At 30.2% G+C, this 6,597-nt stretch overlaps 1 long non-coding RNA gene across 11 annotated transcripts; it reads right to left on the reverse strand.

Moving 5' to 3' along the window:
• Positions 1 to 354: 354 nt before the first annotated feature.
• On the reverse strand, positions 355 to 5,652 carry LOC133777593 (uncharacterized). 11 transcript variants are annotated; one of them, XR_009868672.1, is made up of 9 exons: positions 5,418 to 5,652; positions 4,369 to 4,440; positions 4,212 to 4,283; positions 2,910 to 4,090; positions 2,584 to 2,656; positions 1,119 to 2,127; positions 937 to 1,041; positions 688 to 856; positions 355 to 600 (listed from the first exon to the last, which is right to left on the reverse strand). It is a non-coding gene; the product is annotated as an uncharacterized LOC133777593 (long non-coding RNA). The 11 variants fall into 11 exon arrangements; XR_009868676.1 differs by lacking the exon at positions 2,910 to 4,090; XR_009868673.1 differs by having other exon boundaries at positions 1,119 to 2,656; positions 2,910 to 2,955.
• Positions 5,653 to 6,597: the final 945 nt, after the last annotated feature.

The following is a 6,597-nucleotide window of genomic DNA, read 5'->3' on the forward strand; positions in this document are numbered from 1 at the left end:
AACATGGTAGGTCAGTTGGCGCCAAACCGATATCTGGTGTAAGACATGGTACGTCGGTAGAAAACCAACATCTGGTGTAAGACATGGTACGTCGGTTGCAAACCGACCTCTAGTGTAAGACATGGTAGGTCGGTTGTACACCGACCTCTGGTGTAAAACATGATATGTCGGTTCACAGCCGACTTATGGTGTAGACATCTATTGTCAGTTTTAGTAGAACCGACTTATGGTGTTTTTTTTCTCTTAAAAAGTGTATTATGCCCAAAACAAATCATGTTTTTTTATACAAACAAACTAAACAAAACAAAACATATATCACAATAATATAAAATACTAGAATTTGAACTAAGTATCTAGAATAACGAGTCTTACGTTAATTACAAAATGACTCACATAAGCATTGTAAACTATAGTTAGGCAACAAAAGTGTGTATATCTTCAAGAAAGTCTAAGTTAACATTGTAAGTATATCTCATTAAAAGTCTAAGTTAACAAAAGTGAGTGGACCTATGTAGTACTCATCAAATCCATGACGCATTGTACCCATTCTTCACGTACTTCATTGATCTCATCCTTTGTGTAATAGTTCTTCCCACCACACTAAAACAAAATTCATTGCATGAGTTGAATTAATATACTTAATCTTAAGGTAAAGCTAGAACTTTAATAATGAATATTTTCACTTACATTACTAGTTAGCCATCGCATTGAAAACTCATTTGTCACGAAGTCCTTCATCATCCTCATAACATAGAACCCACATTGTAATGATTGTAATGGTTGACGAGGACACTTAACTGTTCTCCACGCGACTTCCTTAGTTTTTGCATTATTTGTGCGTAAATGTTGAAAGACACTAAATAATAATAACATAAACATTTAGATGTTAATTTTAAATGAATTAAAGAGTATGCAGTTAATTGGTTAGATTTTTACTGAGAAATGAGAGATTTGATTTCATCTGGTGGAAAATTGTGAAGAGAATTCAGAAAATAGCACAATTGGTGATCAAAATCAATTATTATAAGCATCCAATGCTTTCTAACAAAAACACAAAAATATTTCATTATTAATATTATATATATTCACTAACAAAATACTAAAAGTAAAAAACTTACCCCTTATGAGCTCATATTGCTGAATGGATTGATGCCATCAGCAGAAAGACCAAGTTGAAGGTTTCTAGGATCTTCTCTTATTTGAGGCCATAGTTCATCCACTTCTTTCCAAGCTGGGGAATCAGCTGGATGGCGCAATTTGTCATCTTTGATCCTTCCATCCTCATGCCATCGCAGACTTTAAGCATGTTTAGGATTTCGAAACAAACGTATAAACCTAGGTATTGGCGGCAAATACCACAATACTTTTGCTGGAATCCCTTTCTTACATTCTTTGTTGTTCTTATTTTTTTTTCCATCTAGATGTTTTACATACGGGGCACTCAGTTGCACTCTCATATTGATTTCGATATAGAATGCAATCATTTGAACAAGCGTGAATCTTGCTATACTCCATTCCTAATGTGCACAATGTTTTTTTTGCTTCATAAAGCGAGGAAGGCAATTCATTGTCTTTTGGTAAAATTTCTTTTAATAAAGTTAATAACTTTATGAAACTTGTGTCACTCCAACCACTACTAGCTTTCAAGTTGTATAGTTTTACTAAAACAACCAATTTTGACAAAGGTGCCCCTGAGAATATTGGTTTCTCTGCATCTTCTAAAAATTTCAAAAATTCTTCAGGCTTATCAACAAAACGCTCATCTGCATCTCTCACCATCTCTATAGGGTCATCAAACACTTGATCAAATTGCTTTCTTTCATTGGGAACATTATTGTTAGAGTCATATTCTTCACCATGCCAAATCCACTTGACATATGTTTGGTCCATTTTGTTAAAGTATAGATGATTTTTTATCTCCATTATGTCTAATTTTTTCAAATTTGAACATTTTCTACAGAGACAATGAACTCTGGAAGGATCTGTTGTATTTTCTAACGCTAACTTAATAAAGTTGTCGACTCCCTCTTCATACTCTTTTGAAAGTTTGTCCTTTGTTATCCAACTCTTGTCCATTTCCTAGAAAAAATTCGACAGAGGTTTCCCTAAAATTGGACTAAAATCCTCCTGCACGTAGAAAATTCCCATAACAAATTTTTAGTGCTGTCATATTCCTATTAATACACTATCTTCTTAACTTAAATTTTGATAGAGCTTCCCTATACCAATCAAACAAGAACAATGCAAGCACAACATAATTTAAATATAAAAAAATAAAACATAATTCTAGATGAATTTGGGCAACATTTCCCTTGTAATAGTGACCTAACCATCTGTCAATAGAGAACCAAGCAATTCAAACAACACACAATAAGTTTCTTCCTTATATCTCCGCAGCACACAAATAAATTTCCCAGAAACTACTTCACTAAAACACACAAGTTCTCAACCTTCCATTATCACCGCAACACTCAATTTTAATCACAGAACCTACTTCACTATGGATGAATATTTAAGATATTCAAACTCCTCTAACATTTTTATAATAATATTTATAAAAAAAAAATAAGAAAACATCCATACCTCTTGCAATTAACAATAATCAAGCAAATTAATTCACTTGACAATGATCCTTGCTAATATTTCCACCCAAAACCTTCAAAATAAAATTAATCTATAAGCCCCATTTGAAGTTTCTGAGTCAATAAAGTGAAACTGACACCATTTGTTTTATTTATTTATTTATATATTTATTATTCTTTATATTCTATTGCTAACTTATATAATTTATGATTGTACATAGTTCAATATTTCTGGGGTTGAAAAGTTATGGGAGGCCTTGAATGAAAACGACAAAAGATACTGTTTTATAAGAGTAAAATAGTCAAAGGACAAATAATTATTCTTACTTGTTAGACCTGCAACGACACCTACTTCCAGTAAACTGTTCAAACTCTGTTTAAACAGAACAAATAAATACAAGAAAAAATTTCCCTTATATATCCAAAGAGTGAGACTCTGATGTGTAACATGCATAATTTTATCTTATCAGGAGCATGAAGCCAAGAAATGATTCGGAAAGCCTATAATGCTAGTGAGTAGCGTTTATTGAAAATTTGTCTTCATGTATGAATAAACTTAGAAACTTAAACTTATCTAAGACTGGCTACTTTTCATAGTCAATAGAAGACAAGAAGTTGATAAGATCGGCTTATTAAATGATCAAACTTGAACGTACTCCGTGCCATGTTTTATTTAACAAGGTTCTTTAAAATTAAACAAAATGAGAGTTGGAGACCAAGATTATATCATATCACACACTGATGATACTGTTATGTTTGAAGACCATGCAAAGTGACTGGAATATATGCATGAAAAGAAACACAACAAATGTAAATTTCATTACTTATTATCTCAATATATAGTCAGCCGTTTGCAAAATTTCATCCCTCTCCCCTGGTAGCCTGGTAAAACAAAGTGAAGTCTTATTGTCCCTATTTTAAGCTTGATTTTGATACTTAATTGTTTATCTGGATTCTTAGTTGTTACTAAAGACAACCAAACAAACTGGACTCTACATTTCAGAATAGATAGAGTAAGACATTTGATGTAATATAGACTTATTTTCTTTTTCACAGAATTCCCAGGTCCAGGTGAGGTTCAAGAGAAATCTATATTAGTATCACAATACTTCAGACTGTAATGTAGTTTTTCATGTTTTCTTTTAAATTTTTTTGGAGGAATGCTTGTATTTATTTGTTATGTTTAAACAAAGTTTGAATCATTAACAATTCCCAAGCTTTAAACTGTTCTTCTAATCGTAATTTCCAGTACACAACAAATTGTAATGAAAAATAATATGTTAATAACATACATACTAACCTGAGTTGTTTTACCACTACCATACATACTAAAATACATACTAGCAAAGACCACTGTCATCCTTTTTAATATATACTGAATCCTTTTTAATTTAATAGACCACATGCATTAATAACTCTGTAAGTTTGAAGACTTCCCTAAAGATTTGAAGACTTCTCTAAAGATTTGAAGCTCCTTCAATAACTCTGTATCACATTGTGCCCTTGATCTAAGAAAAATTAAATATAACTCTTTTATTTATAAATATACATATATAAACACATGCACACACAGAAATGTACCAAGTAAAGAAAAATCAAACAATGTTTATTTGAGTTGAAAACACTTACATTTGTTCTATTACATAAAAGTTTCCCAAGAATGCTGGCAAAGTCTCTGAAAAGTGATTCAAGTTGATCTTCCTACAAATATTACAACAATAATGTTTTAAGGATTAATAAAAACGAACAAAAAAAGAAGTTAAAAAGGTTAACTGAAAGTCCATACAAATATGTCAAGAATTTTGAAGTTGTAATTTCTTTTGGAATCGTTCCTTGCAGCTCCAATCTTTGCACTCTCCTGTGAAAATATACAATCAATTAGCCTATATTATATTGACATTTCATCAAACACTTTGCAAGCAATTCTTAGAAGAAATAAAACAGAAAAAGTCCATTGTGTAAATACCATACATAGACTTTTCTAATTCTATAAGCAAATGAGCCCAATTATATCTCAAACTCTCAATCACTCCTCTGACGCTGAAACAGAAAATCAATATAAGAAAACGAAAACAAACTTTTGAGTTGATTATAAAAAGTAGCTTCAATCTCATCAAATAAATCTAATATAGATAAAAACAACCATAAGTAAAAACAACCATTACCAAACGAAAACAAGGAATTATATTAATTAATCTAATATAGTAACATGGGAGGTCATTATATTAATTAATTGTCTTTTAAAATGTATATGGGCTAACGTCAGTTGTTAGTTTTGTAGGCCTAGCTCTACTATATATGTATGATAATAGTAAGATTATATTATTATCATCATTATTTGAGAAATGGTTGATCTTAATTATCAACTTGGTACACCAGCGATGAAGGAATCCATGCCACAGTCTTGACAGGTAATCCTTATTCCTTTCCTTCTCTCAGTATTTCCTTTCTTTTCTGTATTTTCTTTTTTCGTAAGAACCCAAAACCCCCTTTCTTACAAATGGTTAAGCCTTACACTCACAGCCCCTCTCTTTTTCTTTTTCCTCACTCTTCGAAACTTTTGGTAATCTCCTAAACTAAAATTTTAGAAAAAAATTTGCAGTTTTTTTTTTAATAAAAAAACATTTTAGGGGCAGGAATATAAAAGTTTCTTTGCTCAACTCAAAACACCACAAATATAACCTTAGTATATAATTTACCAGAATTATAAACTTCAAACCAACAAGAAATCACAATGGAGAAGAGATATGAGAAACTAAGAGAAGGATATCAATCAACAATACGCTTGAATCAATAATTTATATATATATATATAGAGAGAGAGAGAGAAATCACCGGATTTGAGGAGAATCCGTATTACACTACAATCCGTAATGGGAAGGAGCTGCTGCCGACCAGAGTTGAGGAGGGGGAGTCGCTGCAGTTTGGGTTACTGGCGGAATGAAGAACACAAGAAGAACAAAATTTCGAGGGGATGTACAGTGAAGAATAAGAGTATGCCCAGTGAAGAAGTGAAGAATAAGAGTATGCGCGGCATACTTAATTTTATATGAGCTTTTTTTTCCTTCCTAATTTTAACATAATATGATATGTCAATCCAATAGCAACCGACGACATATGATGTAGCATCATAAGTCATTTCTAGAACCAACTTATGCTGATAAAACTAAATATATAATTTTAATATGGTAAGTTAGTTAATTAGCAATCGACCTATGATGCAGCATGATATGTCTGTTCTAGAACTGACTTATGATGTTGATATTTTATTTTAAAATTATAAAATCTCCAACTTATTTAGTTTATTTTTTTTCTAATATTTATACATATGTCATTTATAAATTAAAATATTTTCTTACTAAAAACTAAATTAAATTTTTTTAATTCCAAATAATAATATATATAATATTATTTTTATACTTGTTGCATTCACAGATCAATTATATATATGTATTGTTTAATAAATTAATATATTTAAAAATTCAAATAATACAAAAACAAATTAGACTATTTTTAATATATTTTTATAATGACATGATAAGTCAGTCCATAGAACCAACCTACCATGTCATTTAAAAAAATATTAATTAAATACATTAAAATACTTATAAAGTTTTTTATTTTAAATTATAAATACTATTCAATTAAAATATTTTTTCATTGTAAAATATAATTTTTTTTTTATATTATAAATAATTGATTAATTTTATTCATTTATTTATATTTCAAAACATTATAATGTAGATTAATAAATATAAAATTTTTACATTTATTTCATACACTATTAAATAAATTATTGTATTTTAAAATTCAAATAATGTAAAATAAATAAAAATGTGACATGATAAGTCGGTTCATATAGTACCGACCTACCATGTTAGAAATGTAGGACATGGTAAGTCGGTCCACACAGAACTGACATACCATGATTAACATGGCAGGTCAGTTTTGCAGGAACCGACCTACTATGACATCTTCAAGCATGGGAGGTCGGTTCAATGTTAACCGACTTACC

This window comes from Humulus lupulus, chromosome 5 (assembly GCF_963169125.1).
Source record: "Humulus lupulus chromosome 5, drHumLupu1.1, whole genome shotgun sequence".
Classification (NCBI taxonomy): Eukaryota; Viridiplantae; Streptophyta; class Magnoliopsida; order Rosales; family Cannabaceae; genus Humulus; species Humulus lupulus.